Genomic DNA, 16451 nt, shown 5'->3' with positions numbered 1-16451 from the left:
TGTCATCACTTTTGCATGGGTCCCATCTCATTGCTCAATTCCGGGCAATGAGAAGGCGGACTCGCTTGCAAAGGTGGGTGCGATGGAAGGCGATATTTACGATTGACATATCGCCTTCAAGGAATTTTTCTTCATTTATCGTCAACAGTCGCTCGCCAGCTGGCAAATTAAATGGAGTGAAGGGTGTTTGGGACGATGGCTATGTTCGATCATCCCTAAGGTGTCGAAGATTCCGTGGTTCAAAGGTTTGGAGGTGGGTCGAGTCGAGACTTCATTCATGTGATGTCTCGCCTCATGTTCAATCTCTATTCGTTAAACGCTCACTTGTTCCGTGTTGGGCTGGGGGACATCAATCTCTGTGAATGTGGACAAGGTTACCAGGACGCAGATCACATTATTTGGTCTTGTGTTGAGTATCGTGGAATCAGATCCGAGTTGTACGATTCCCTTCGGGCTCGAGGTAGACAACCTAATGTTCAAGTTCGGGATGTTTTGGCTGGACGCGATCTGGGGTTTATGAAGCTCATATATGTTTTCTTGAAGAAAATTAACCTTAGATTGTAAGTTTGATTAACCTTGTGTTTAGTTTGTATTTTGATTGTGTGTTTTTTAGTGTTTGTTTTATAATAATAGTATAATTACAGTGCTGATATCAAGTTGAATAGAAATAAGTTCATGTTTTAGGAATGATGAAATATTTGTATCGTAAATCATATTTCAAACCTCCTTCTCCCTCTCCCCATCCATGAAACTGTAAATCTAACCTCAATACGACCGCGAGTACTCGGTTCAATCCCTTTAACTTTAGAAGTTAACTTTAGATTTAAAATATTGATAATGTATAACACAAATGATAATTTGACTCTGTAAAGTTTATTCGATTGAACCTGTACGAATAAATTAATTTACAAAAAAGCTTCTTATTCTTCTTCTTTTTCTTTGTCCTGGCTTTGATGCACACACACGAGATTTTGCCTATTCTCAACTTAGTGCTCATTAATGAATTTCTATAGTAACATAAAATGAGAGGTTTATATGCTAACCAATGCACTAATTTCTATGTTGTAATGCAGTCACAATGTTACGTCCACGTCCGGCTTGGCAAGAAGTGGAAATATTCCGTCAATCTTGTCCTTAAGAAAAATATTAACGGAATCCTTCCAGTTTACGTTTTCAGTGAAGCTCCGGTGCAGCTTGCAGTATTGGTGGTAGGAAAGCACTCGCTTGCTTCTTGCAAGCAAGCATACAGCATACAGGACCCTAAATCAGAATCAGATGACCAAAGCACGTGCATGAAAACTGTAAACGCATGTTTTGACCAGGCTCGAGAAATGTCTACTGATATACAAAAGCGGCGCCGGTGGTGAAAGCGTGATACCTCTCAGCCCAGCAGGCCTGGGTTCAATCCCAGTCGGCGCCGCCGGGATGTTCTGAGGTATAACATCTCTGACCACGCCTTCCCTCTGAAGGGAAGTAAAGCCGTTGGTCCCTGGTTCATGAGTAATTTCAGCAAGATCGACAAACCGAAGAAAAAAAAAAAAAAAAAAAACTGATGTACAATGAGACGTTTGTAAAAATGAACATGAACTTCAGTCAGGCCCCAAGTCATAAATGTAATTTACCACGACCAAGAAGATTGTCTTCGACTTTTTGTGAGGACCAATTTGTTCGAAAAATGAGAATTTAACAGGGTATTCGCAGTTGTGGGAGGATAATGGTAAATGATCAAGGATACCATTAAGGAAGGAAAGGATTTTGCATATCCATATTTATCAATGCCGTGAAGATCTGGTCAGGTCACTATACCCTGTTGGTTCTATGGTCGTTCCAAGCTAGCAAAGTTATCAAACACATCAACCCACCCAATTGTCCTATAGACAAGCGGAAAAACTATGTTATGGAAGTTACCATATTTTAATCCATCGGTAATGTAAATGTAGTTGAGTACACCATCTTCACTGCCACTACACCATGATTCTTATACAACAGAATATTAAAATCCACATTCTCTTAACTCATATTAATCGTAATTAATCAATCAACTCGTTAAAAATTTTATTCGGATGCACTGACTAAGAACCATCACTATCAATTTGCACGCATCGCGCTTTACATGACGGATTTCACGCCAACTCGTCTTCGGAGTTGGCAGCACCCTCTCAGAACCTTATGAAACTTTGTGGGTGTGGAGACTTAGCAATTTTAAGCAACTTTGAGTACTTATTTTTTTCAAAATTTATCTCGCCTAACATTTGATAAGGGTCAAAGTTTTTTGTCGATTTTTTTTTCAAATCGATATAGCTTAAAAATGACAAGCCCTACAAAATAGTGATGTATGGCGAACTTTTAGCAAATAATCTGAAATTTTATAAAAAAAATTTAAATAAATTAAAAAAATGGTTTCTACACTCTAAAAAAATATATTTAAAAATTAAAAGTCATTTTCCCAAAAATGGTACCTCTCAGATTTGCTTGATATTTTTTCTCATGAAAGGCAATATAATTACCTAACTTTTCTTCATACATCGCAAAGTGGGCGCTTTTAAGGAAAAAGGAGCTGAGTGAACGAAGTAAATCCAATTTTAACACTTTTGTATTTCTCTTCAAAAATCATAAAAGCCTCTTTAAGAGACATCATCAATAAACGTTTCTGAACATGCTCTTTATATCCATTTCGATATTCAGAAACATAATCATTACTTCCTGGCATAGGCCTACTAATATCATCACTGTCAAAGAAATTTAAAACAATTTGTTTTTCAGTATCATTAAATCCATGACCACTTCTTGCTTGTATGATGGGGTGCATTAAACTCATTAACTATTTGATTCACTGACCATGATTTAGGGAGCACTGATAACACTTTTAATTTGTCATTTGTACTCGTAGAAGGCAAATTAAATTTCTCCTTTAACTGCATGATCATTTCGTCAAAATCATTTGATTTGTTGACATCGTCTGAATCCATCCCAAATATATTTTTACGCACTGCCTTTGTGATCTCTGCAGATTTTTGAACACGATAATTCATACTTCTCATACTTCTCGATGAAATTGGTGATAACTGTAAGGTTGAAGCTATACAATTGAATTGTTCCACATTATATGGACCTTGGATCTGATCCGCTGATGGGATTGATTCTAGCGATGGATCTGTATCTGTAAAATTAAAGAAAAGAAAAAAAAAATATTACCACACATTAATATATAACGCTGTTAAGGTGATAGTACCATGAACGGGGGTGGTTTTGATAATAGGGGTAACTTTGGTAATGCAGCTAAGCCAAAAATTTATGACTTAAGGCACATCGTACGCAATATTTTGGATAGGAAACCGATGTTCCCTTCCAAAATAATGAATACGAAGAGCATTAAGTCATAACTTTTTGGATTAGCTGCATTATCAAAGTTACCTCCATTATCAAAGACATCCCCGTTTACGGTACATCGAAGCCGCATCTGAATTTTCCCCATGTTTGTGGAGCACGAGCTGCATAAACCGCATATCGTACAGTCGTGAAAATTTGATAGATTGTTCACCGAGGTTGGCCTACCAATCGATCAAATTTGTACGATAAGCGGTTCATCCAGCTCGTGCTCTAAAAAAATGTTGAAAATGAAGTTGTATCTTCGATGTACAATCCTTAAACCACACAGTTGAAACAGTTAAAGTTATTATTATTTACCTAGTGTATCATCAAATTCCTGATGTTCTGATTGCTGATGACTTGTTGATGGTTGCGGCTCTTCAAACTTCCGAGCATGGCTTGATTCTTTTCCATCCGATCGCCTCTTTTTCGGGAGAGGTGTCCTATTGTGCACTAAAATTCCACGACACGATTCACAAATACGCATTGTTACATCCAATTGATGATCAAAGCCCCATGAATGTATTTTCTCTATGAGACTTGATGATAAATTACGTAAATTATTGCGGCTGCAATTGGGATTGTTTATGTTGGCACTACATTGCACCCTTTTAATAATCAATTCAGCAGATTTTTCCATTGTTGTATATATAAACACTTTTTCGTTTCAACAACTATGCAGCACTACACTTTCAACAACTATGCACTACAGCAACTATGAGCATTGTTGTGATATCACCAAACTTAAATATTAGATTATGTCAGTAGAAACAGACTGCGGTGCTTTAAGTTTATACCTTATATCTCTCATGTGACTACCTGCGTTGTTATATAACTGCTATATAGCAGGTAACTTAACGATTATTTTAGGCATGCCTTAAATAATCGTTAAGTTACCTGCGCTATTATATGTATTCACTTGAGAGATGAGGTATAAACATATATGCATATTGCTTACTAATGGACACACCTAATACATAAAAATAAATGAATGATTATTTTTCTAATTAAATTAATCACAAATACATGAATTGAAATCTTTTCATGAATAAAACATACTAAGTGATTTTTACTTAGTTTACCTGATGATTTGGAACAATTTGTGGTTTTATAGAAGTTGGATAGAGTGTATGCATATATTATAATACAATCCATCACAGGAAAGTGCAAACCATGCTGAGATGGCTGTTCCTCATTAGAACGTTTTGTTCTGAACTCTTATTGGACGATTTGCAGGTAACTTCTCTGTACCCTTTTCAAATGTTAGGCTAGATTTCGCCCAGATTATCGAAAAGTATACCCATAAAGTTTAATCGAATTTTAATAAGGTTGTGCGCGTATTACTATTCGACTTTGAGTGAAACACGCTAAAAAAAAATTAACATGAAAAAGTTGTTGTTCGAACAACTTTTTTTCCTTAAAAGCGCCCACTTTGCGATGTATGAAGAAAAGTTAGGTAATTATATTGCCTTTCATGAGAAAAAATATCAAGCAAATCTGAGGGGTACCATTTTTGGGAAAATGACTTTTAATTTTTAAATATATTTTTTTAGAGTGTAGAAACCGATTTTTTATTTTATTTAAATTTTTTTATAAAATTTCAGATTATTTGCTAAAAGTTCGCCATACATCACTTTTTTGTAGGGCTTGTCATTTTTAAGCTATATCGATTTGAAAAAAAAATCGACAAAAAACTTTGACCCTTATCAAATGTTAGGCGAGATAAATTTTGAAAAAAATAAGTACGCAAAGTTGCTTAAAATTGCTAAGTCTCCACACCCACAAAGTTCCATAAGGTTCTGAGAGGGTGCTGCCAACCACTGGATGAGTTGGCGTGAAATCCGTCTAGTATCATTTCTAATCACTGATGATAATTGATTTTGTAAAATTTTCGGCTTGGTGAAACGATCTAAAATGGCCAACCGTGCAAAGTACTGAATCTGTCATCATTATTATTCAATATTCAATATTTGTGTTTCTTCAATATTTTACAATTAAAGAACCAGATGATTTCATCGTCCGTAGCGAATCATCATTCGCCGTCGGTGAAAATTTTTCAAGTTCATGAAAAGCAACAAATCAGCAGAAACAAATAGTCGGAGAGCGCCAACGAAGCTTGTTTGTTTTTCTTCCTCTGTGGTTGAACAAGAAGCGAGAACAAGCGCGAAAAAACATCTTGGCACACTTTCATTACCAATTATTTTTTTCGAAAACAAATGCTCCTACTGCGACGACGACGACGACAACGATGCCCAGAATGAACGAATCATCATCGTCGCCATCATCGTCCACAAATCTGCAAACCAGCTGTATCCTATCTGCGGAACAACTTCATCATCTTCAGCAGGCCAGAAAACAACGAATGGCCCTCGGGGAAAAGATTGGCTTGTTTCGGTTGATTCTGCTAAAATTACGAGTTACTTCGCCCATTCATCGTCCAAGTGAACTTTTAGTCACCTTGAACTCAACGGTCGTGTCCCATTGGTTTCGCAACGGTTTTGGCAACAACCTCTTAAGATCCAAGGCCAAGCGGTCAAATCAGCCAACACGTCAGTAAATAAAGTAGATCTAATTTATTAAGCCGACTAGAGGACCGGCTAAGATGAGTGTGATTCGATGTCGTCCTTGAGGTGCGATGTGCGAGAAATTTAGAAGACGATGTTTTTAATACGATTTAGTCGGTGAAATTGGATTACTCATCGTAGGAGAGTATCAATGAACACGATCGTTAACCTGATTGCCGTGTGGGAGAGGGATGCGAATCAAAAAAATTCCAAATGATACAATTTCACGGTCAGAACGAGGAGGGAATGTATCCAAATCATGTGTTTGTTGTTTATTCTCGGGAATAGAAGTTTAATCGAGATTATCCTTCGGACCGAGCAGTGAACTTCATGGGTTCATACTTGAAAGTTTGACGCATGAAAGGTATGTTATTTATTTTGAAAACACATTTGAAAAAATGTGAAATGAAAAATTGTGCTGCAGATTTGTATGAAATTCAGAATTTAAAAAGTGGTTTTTAAAATAATTTTGTAAAATTTATGTTAGGAAATTTTTAAATCTTTATTTGTTTTCCCAAATGCCCTGGAGCTTAAAAATCATCTTGTGAAGGTTTGATACAAAAACATTCTTGGGAAAAAAAACTTGCTTGTTTGCAGAAGTCCGTTGAAATGACTACCTTTGTAATTGCGTGAAGAATGAACAAATTTTAAATTTAAGATAGGGTCAATTAAGGAACCACTGGATCCAAAAACTGGTACCCTTACTCTTCGAGCCTCCGACCCTCTAATACGATTATTGTCAATATAAATTGTCTTGTGGGGTGTACTTGAAACCTACCACTAAACCGGATTGCGTTCAATAAGCTCAACATGAAAGGTACACCGAAAAAGATATGGAAGACGTATTCATGAACATTTTCATGAACATCGCAGCGGATGTTAAAAGTTGACCTTGCAGGCGATGTAATGGTTTTTGTATTTTTTATTTCGTGTTCTATCTACGCTTTCGACTAAAAGTTATGTCCAGTTAGAATCCGGAATCACTTATTGTATTGCAGCGGCACGGAAAGTGACCGCTGCAAGAATTATTTCACAGCGGTTTGTTTAACTACGCGTCCACTTTCTGTGGCATGAATTTCACGGTGTTTCGTGCAGTGAGTCAAAAATTATTCCAGATGGAAGCCGAGAGGAGAGAAAAAATTCTGCACACCCACGTTGGTAATCCAACGTGGTCCACAAAACAAATCGCAAAAACGTTGAAAATCGCCAAATCAACCGTGTATGATGTGCTCAAACGTTTCAGGGAGCGAAAGAGCGTGGATCGAGTGCCTCAAGGTAAGCGTCGTAGTGGAACATATGACCGAAAGCTGAACCAGAAGGTGTTGAGAACCGTCAGAACAAAACCTGGACTATCAGATAATGAAAACTTACAAAAATACGCTGCTGCTCGCAGTACCGTTCGAAGAATTAGTTTGCGAGCAGGATATCGTTCTTATCGAGCCAGCAAGTAACCAAACAGAACGTTGAAGCAATGTTTCGTCACCAAAACTCGAGCTCGGAAATTTTACCAGAAGGTTTTGACGAAGTACCAAGGATGCCTGCTCATCGACGATGAAACCTACGTCAAAATGGATTTCGGACAGCTTCCTGGCCAAAAATTCTACATGTCGACGGAACGAGGAGATGTTCCTGCGAAGTTTAAGTTTGTTTTTATGGACAAATTTGCCAAAAAAAAAAAAACTGATGATTTGGCAAGGGATATGCAGCTGCGGAGCAAATACCATAGACTCGAAATTGTACAAGAAAGAATGCCTCAAAAACCGCGTACTACCTTTCATTAAAACCCATAAAGGTCCCGTGAAGTTTTGGCAAGATTTGGCGAGTTTCCACTTCAGCCGGGAAGTCATCCAGTGGTACCGCGATAATAACGTAGATTTCATCGATAAAAACATAAATCCACCCAACTGCCCGCAGTTCCGGCCCATCGAGAGATTTTGGGCAATAATGAAGCGGAAGCTTAAAAAAGTGGAAAAACGGCTCGGGACGCGATTCAGATGACCAAAATGTGGAAATTGACTCCGGAGGTGTGCAGCGTTTGACGATTTTATTTATTTGTCGTCAATCAGTGTAGACCGTTTTACAATTGTTGTCTTAAGTGCTATTTTTACAATTTTGTCTTTGTTTATATTTTTATAATATGTCTTAAGAACAAGTTAAAACATTACTTCTAGTTGACGTTATGCGACGAATTAAAATATTGCTTTAATTTGGTTTTTGTCATTGTAAAGTCAATGTTATCGCAGTGCTTATTATATGTATCCATCATTTGGTTCAAGGGTCCAAATTTGGCATAATTCGTACGATGACGATTTGTAGCAAATATATTTCTATTTCGTAAATGCCTAGATGGTGTATATAAATTTAAGGATGACAATAGTTCTATTGAATCAACTCGATGTGATACGATATCGTTTACGAAAGAAATCATAGCAAATTCACGACGATTTTTTAATGTTTGGATATTTATGAGCATACACCGAGTTGTGTAAGATGGCAGAGGAAATACAGTCCAACCTAACTTGCGGAGTGCATACAATAGAAACTGCTTTTGAACGGACTCTATTCTTTCTTCGTGTGTGATTGAAAAAGGTGACCAAACTATGCTGCAATATTTATTCTAATATCGATCTTACATAAGCAATGTACAATGTTTTAATCGTATACGGATCGTGAAAGTTATAGCAGAAACGTTTTATGAAACCAAGCATGTTGTTAGCTCTGTTAATAATTGTGTTATAATGATCGGTGAAAGTAAGTTTTGAGTCCAAAATAACACCTAGATCCCTGACTCTATCACCTTTTTCTACGATCTGGTTTCCTAAAGTGACTGTTATATCGGGTAGCTTTTGTTTTCTACTAATGGTAATGGAGTTACATTTTTTTATATTTAATTGTAGCAGGCTTTTTTGACACCAAGTATGGAATATTTGAATTTCCTCTTTGAATGTGATGATGTCTTTGGCATCTTTTATTTCCAAAAAAAGTTTAATGTCGTCAGCATATATTAAAACTTTCAATTTCTTAATAATGAAAGATATGTCATTGACGAAGAGAATAAATAAAAGTGGTCCTAAATGGGAGCCTTGAGGAACTCCTGAAGTGACGTCAACGGGATTTGATATCTTTCCTTTGTATTTTACTATTTGATGACGGTCAGTTAAATATGATTCAAGCCACTTGAGGAGTGCGTAATGAATTCCCATTTTTTGAAGTTTAAAAAGAAGCATGGGTATGTCAATTCGATCAAACGCTTTGCTGAAATCTGTATACAACACTTCTACATGGTTTCCGTTATCCATTGCATTCAAGGAATAATTAATTAATTCGAGCAAATTCGTAGTTGTTGAACGGCCTTTAAAGAAGCCATGCTGCATAGTAGTTATTCTGTTTTTAATTTGAAGAAAGAGTTTTTCATTTACAATCGCCTCGAAAAGTTTCGGAATGCAAGAGATAATAGCTATACCACGATAATTACGTATGTTGGATTTTTTACCCGATTTAAAGATAGGCACTAAAAACGAGGATTGTACGACTTTTCCCCGAAAACCAGTTCCTCGAAAACACTTTCCTCGAAAGTTTTATCCCCGAAATACGATTCCCCGAATGAACCAGTTCCCCGAAAGGAACGTTTTCCCGAAAACTATTTCCCCGAAAGAACTAGTTCCCTGAAAGATACAATTTACACTGTGCGATCTATTTAAATATGATCCTTGGGTTTGTTACAACTTATCTATATGAAATTGAGAAAAATATCTTTGCTGAATATTGATAAACAGAACAAAGTCATTCAACACCCTAGATAAAGTTTGTGGTTATGACTTGTTATGACATTTGGCGGTTTATCAAATTGATATCTGATTGTAATGAGCACAAAGACTGAGCTTTGATATAAAGAAGGGAAAATTGTGTCAGTTTCATCAAATCTTTCGCTGGTTAACTACTTGTATCGAACAATACCACAATACACATATCAATGTGTGTCGAATTAAAGTGGACTCTACACGACTGTTTGTATTGACAATAATCGTATTGTCAATGCATTTTATATTGACGTCAATACATCGGTATTGACAATATATCTGTATTCACATCATCAATATTATTGTCAATACTTTTAAGTATTGACAATATTGCTTACCGTGTGGGGTTCGCTTAAGACAATAGTTTGATTTTCGTTAAAACTACATGTAAAGGTCACACACTAAGATTATTTCACCGAAATCTGTGAAATTTTACCGAAATCTCAACAGCTGAACGTTCGGTAAACAGTTCGGTGATTTTTCACAGATTTCCTTTAATTTTTTACCGAATATTCTGAAATCGGTGTATGGTGTTTTCTTCTTGCTCCATACAATTTTGGATTCGGCCTATAACGAGTCGCAAAGTGACTATAGCATGTATTGCATGGGGACGCATGGTATCTTTTATTTATTAGTATGGAGTTTTTTAACGTTCGTACCTATCCAACACACACACACACACATACATTGTATGCAATTAGCTCCATGGAACATACCAAGTTATACGTCAAATAATCAAGAGCGGTTCCATATCATTAAAGCAACGAGTAATTTTCATCTTTTTTGATTTGCATGAAACCTTGCATACAAGTTTTTGGGGAAGAAAAACGCTGTTTTGCATACTTGGGTCGCCATTTTGAATCTAGCCTTACTTATGAGAAGGGCCTATGAAAAATGCACATGATATCTTCAAAAAATTGTATCTCGGAAACGGTTTGTCCGATTGGTTTGGTGTCTTGGGCGAAGTTTTAGACAATTGTTGGTGTTATATGAAGAAAATATGCACGGTAAGAAAAAAGTTTGTTATTTGTGTTTTGAACTAAAATATAAATTTTCCCTTTAAAGTAACATGTCAATAATTTTTTTAATATCCTTATGTTATAGCTGACTGAAAATGCTATCTAGTGCACAGTAGGTTGTTCTGGAGAAAAATAGGTTACAATGAAAAAAATTGTTTTTTAAAAAAATACAATTTTCAAAAAAGCTATTAAGAAAAGTCAAAAAAGTTTGTCACCCTAATTTTATGAAATTACATCAAATTTGCACACAAAAAGTACTTCGGTAACATTTTTCTAAGATGCACCGTTTAGAAGATATTACTGATTTAATATTGTTTTTTTTTTGATAACTTAATAAGTTTTGGCCCTTTTCGGATGTACTCCGTGTTTTTCCAGTTTCAAAAGTATTTTTTTCGGAAAGATTGGAAAATTTTAAGTTAAAATGACACTGACAGCTTAAAGATTCGAGTGAAATTCTCTGCCTTAAAAGTATTTTGAAAAACAAGTTACAAAATCCCACTATCAGGAACAATGATTTCTTCAAGTGATTTTTGGTGCGTTGTGCTGAAAATGTGCATTCAATTCTTGCATATCGCCTAACAGTTTAATCCATTTAAACTGGATGTGTTTATACTGTGCATATTTTCTCTCTATTGCCGAACATCGCCACAGACATCAAACCGATGAGACAACTCGATTTCGAGATACACCTTTTTGAGAACTGCAAATGTAAGCTCCTCAATTAGCAAGATTCAAAAGAGCGAATTAAGCTTATTTTTCAGGGATGGTGATTGTGCGCAATAAAAAATAACATTATATGTTAGATATCATCAGTTTATTTTTATTCCTGTATTTTTATAAAATTATTGTTTACACAACTTTCTTAACAATATTGAATATTTTGGCATCATTGTCAGGACAGTTTGAATAAAGCTTTGCCTTTATTGTATTTTCTGATAGAGGAAGAAATGAGTGGAATTTTAGAGTTCCTTGAATTGTTTTTGCATTATAATATTGATTATTTAGCTGCAAAGACATATTTTCGTATTCTTCTGTAGTAGAATAACAAAATTACAACTTTGTAAGTTCTTCTTCTTTTCGTTTGTTTGCCCAATTAAACAACTCTCTTGCAGTCTTTATCGGGTGTTCGCGTTCTTTGGCTAAACTTGCTGTGGTAGCCATGCGTTTTATCGTACCTCCAATAGCATCGCATGGACCTTTTCCGTGCGATGTTGCGAAGAAATGCCATTCAGCGTCAATACCATACTTTGACTTAAATTTACAAAGGCTAGAAAAGTTTTTTCGGTTTTTATACTGTGAAGCAGCACCATCTGACATAAAATAATTTTTTTTTATGTTTTTATTTTGATCAATTTGTAAAAAGTTTATCATTTTATCAATAAACAAATTGACAGCGACTGAATCATGTCTTAGTTCTTCAGAAATTATAATGAAGCTAAAATGTTTAATTTGCATATTTTCAGTATAATATATTACGAAAGGATGGATTGTGGCCTGTTGCACAATCCAATGGTGTGATTGAACTTCATCCTGCGAAACGAAGCTGTAATTTTCAGAAAAGTCACAAATAGCTAAAAATTCACCATCTTGCAAGTTTTGTTTTGTAGTTTTCAAAAAATTGGATTGTTCGGTTTTTACAAAATCATGCGGAATCAAACTTTCTAATTTTGAGCTGAAAAATGAAACAAACTCATCGGTTTGCTTTACAATAGTTTCTAAATCACATCTGTCAGTGGTAACCCATTGTTCGAATGAAAGCTTTTCAACAAAGTTTTCTTCCAGTTGTTTCAATAAACTGTCTTCTAAAACTGAGGTATCTGGGCAGTTTTTACATCTTCGTAGATGGCAATGAGTTGTCTTATTTTCGCAAAGTAATCTATTCGTTAATGTTTTTAGATCATTCAAGACATTGTATTTTTTTAAGCTATGTAGAATTAAATTGACATTTTCATGCGTAGTGCAAACGCAAACATTATGTGTTCCTGTGATAGTCAATAGTTTACATTGCCTTGGCCGGAGGCTTGCAAATGATGAAAACCCTATTTTTACATTGACGTACATTTCATTAAAGCGATTAAAAGCTTCTCTCAATGTCATCATTAACAATCTTTTCTGAACAGCTAATCTCTTATTTCCTGTCTTTACGCTAACAAAATCTCTTTGGCCTGGCATTGCACGGCTTATATCATCGTCCTCAAAAAAAAATTCAAAACCAGTTCTTTTGTTTCATTACTCAAAGCTTTTCCAGAGCTTGAACCTTGAGATGAATCAAATACATTATTTCTTTCCTTTCTTGCATCTGATGCCATATTTCTACTGGTTTTAAATTCGTCTACAATTTTTTGTACTGACCATGATTTTGGCAACAATGATAAAATCGATAGTTTTTCTTGCCTTGTGGCTGAATTTAAAAATTTAATTTTCATATTTTCTATGACTTCATCAAACTCGTTTGCTTTTTCTGTTTTAGCGTCTAATTTAAAAAGATTTCTTCGTACACCTTCGACGATTTCAGCGCACTTTTTTTCAGGATAGTGAGCATTTTTAACCTTACCTAAATCTATAGGCGAAACACGAATAGCTGCTATTCCTCGGTTGAATATTTCGACGTCTACAGGCATCGTGAAGTCTTCATTTGATTTAATTGTGCTTAGCGTTGACTCTGATGGTATCGTGACCAAACTTTCATAGCTTTGCGAATCAGGTACATCAGGTATGGTCTGAACAGTTGGCATCCTTGAGCCGCCGGCTACGCTTTGTTCCTCGTTTTGGGTGAGGTGAGCTCTTGAATTAATATGTAGACGGCAAGACGAACAAACACGAAAATCCTTGGTGTTCAGTGTGGATACCTTGGAAAATCCAATTGATTTTAGTTTTTGGATGATACCATCCGTGAGATATCGCAGCTCTTTCGAACACTGAATGTCTTTGAATGGGCGAATACATCTTATTTTACTCATTTTGTAATCTGTAACATAGAAAATATTTTTCAATTGTTAGTTTTGTACGAAAATATCACAAAACATATAATTAAAATGTGTATTTAAAACTTACCTTTGCACCAAAACGTGTTACACTTTCCTTTACAATTATTATGTTATCAAACAACACTGGATCTCGTTCAAAAACACAGGATTATGAGCTGAAATTACTATAATCACTATGCTACTAGCAACCTTTCTGCATTTTGTTTGGTTTTCCCTAGTAGATACTGAATGAATTCAGAACCGAGTCAGACATTATTATACAGCTCACGGGTAGAAATCATAGAATGCTGGGTAAAGACTGTTGGAAGATAGGTAGAGTTGAACGCTCAGGTATCGTCGAACCTTCAGGTACGAGTTTGGAGAGTTGGAGCGAGGTAGATTTGCTGGCGTAGGTATATTGTTATTGAAGAAGATTGTAAATTGTATATACCTGGAATGAATAAAGAGTGCGGCGGTTGTTGATTGAGGTATCAGTCGGCAGCCCTCTAGTTTGATGGAAGGTGACTACTGCGTTCTTTTTATTTATTATTAAGGAACGGTCAACGACGGAGCTAGCCTCGTTATGGCCAGCGTGGCCATGGTGGACTAGTTCCAACAAAGACCATGTTTACAATCACCAACTGTACGTAGTACAGCTAACTGGTATCTGATTACCTGTATCTAATACTTGTTAGCACGTTTTCAGCACAACGCACCAAAAATCATTTGAAGAAATCATTGTTCCTGATAGTGGGATTTTGTAACTTGTTTTTCAAAATACTTTTAAGGCAGAGAATTTCACTCGAATCTTTCAGCTGTCAGTGTCATTTTAACTTAAAATTTTCCAATTTTTCCGAAAAAAAATACTTTTGAAACTGGAAAAACACGGAGTACATCCGAAAAGGGCCAAAACTTATTAAGTTATCAAAAAAAAAACAATATTAAATCAGTAATATCTTCTAAGCGGTGCATCTTAGAAAAATGTTACCGAAGTACTTTTTGTTTGCAAATTTGATGTACTTTCATGAAATTAGGGTGACAAACTTTTTTGACTTTTCTTAATAGCTTTTTTGAAAATTGTATTTTTTTTAAAAACAATTTTTTTCATTGTAACCTATTTTTCTCCAGAACAACCTACTGTGCACTAGATAGCATTTTTAGGCAGCTATAACATAAGGATAATAAAAAAATTATTGACATGTCACTTTAAAGGGAAAATTTATATTTTAGTTCAAAACACAAATACCAAACTTTTTTTTTACCGTGCATATTTTCTCCATATAACACCAACAATTGTCTAAAACTTCGCCCAAGACACCAAACCAATCGGACAAACCGTTTCCGAGATACAATTTTTTGAAGATATCATGTGCATTTTTCATAGGCCCTTCTCATAAGTAAGGCTAGATTAAAAATGGCGAACCAAGTATGCAAAACGGAGTTTTTCTTCCCCAAAAACTTGTATGCAAGGTTTCATGCAAATCAAAAAAAATAAAAACTGGAAAAATTTCCCACTTGTTCGTGGAACCGCTCTCAACTAAGATAAAAAGAAGGAAAAATTAACGTTTTGAAGAATAAATATCTTACTAATTTATAAAACTGATATCTAATCGTAATCAAACTAAAGAAACGAGCCGTTAGGGCGTGACATAATTTGTACATCACCCCTTATACAAAGAAGAAAAATCGTTGTTTGTTTCAAGAAATGTTCCTTCTTTGTAGCACAGCTCGTTTCTTAACGTATCGCATAATATATCTAATTGGTTTTTTCAAAGAGATATCATTTTCCTTTCTTTGTATCACGGCTCGTTCTTCAATTTTATTACAATGAGATATCGCTTTGATAAATTAGTAAGATATTTATTCTTCAAAACGTTAAAGAACGAGCTGTGATACAAAGAAGGGAAAATTTTGCTTGTCGCAAGAAATTTTCCTTCTTTGAATCATAGTTCATTCTTTGACGTATAATATGGTATGATCCATGGAGCTAATTGCATACAATGTGTGTGTTTGTTTGATAGGTACGACCGTTAAAAAAAAAACTCCATACGAACAAAGAAAAGATACCATGCGTCCCCATGCCAAACATATTAGTCACATGGCGACTCCTTATAGGGTGAATCTAAAATTGTATGGAGCACGAAGAAATCAATATGTGTTGAATAAAACAAAAGTTTGACTTTCGTTAAAACTACATGGAAAGGTCAAAAGCTGCTGAAATAGGATTACACCGATTTCATGAGCTTGACCTTTACATTTTGTTTTAACGAAAGTCAAACTATTGTCTTTATTCGACGCACATTAATATGTTTATTGTGGTATTGTTCGATACAAGTAGTTAACCAGCGAAGATGCGCAGATTCGGAGAAATGGTACATTCGGGGAAATTATTTTCTGGGAACTGTGTCATTCGGGGAATTGTATTTCGGGGAATTGTATTACATTCGGGGAGTTACATTCGGGGCAATAACTTTCGGGGAAAGTGTTTTCGGGGGACTGGTTTTCGGGGAAAAGTCGTACAATCAAAACGAGTTTTTCCATATTTTAGGGAAGTTTCCGGATTCCAGTGACATATTGAAAATCCAAAATAATGGAGCAGTAAGTTCAATTGCTAAAGTTTTCATAAAAACTGGCGGAACACCGTCAGGGCCAGGACCTTTAGATGCATCTAAATTGTTTAAACCCTTTAAGATATCATGAACCTTGATTTGACTTACGCTGATGTCACTTGAA

The sequence above is a fragment of the Ochlerotatus camptorhynchus genome, unplaced genomic scaffold (assembly GCF_037179485.1).
Source record: "Ochlerotatus camptorhynchus isolate MF236.1 unplaced genomic scaffold, CSIRO-AGI_Acam_v1.1 ptg000082l, whole genome shotgun sequence".
NCBI classification, from domain to species: Eukaryota; Metazoa; Arthropoda; class Insecta; order Diptera; family Culicidae; genus Ochlerotatus; species Ochlerotatus camptorhynchus.
The sequence above is the reverse complement of the archived record's forward strand: the minus strand, read 5'-3'. Positions refer to the sequence as shown.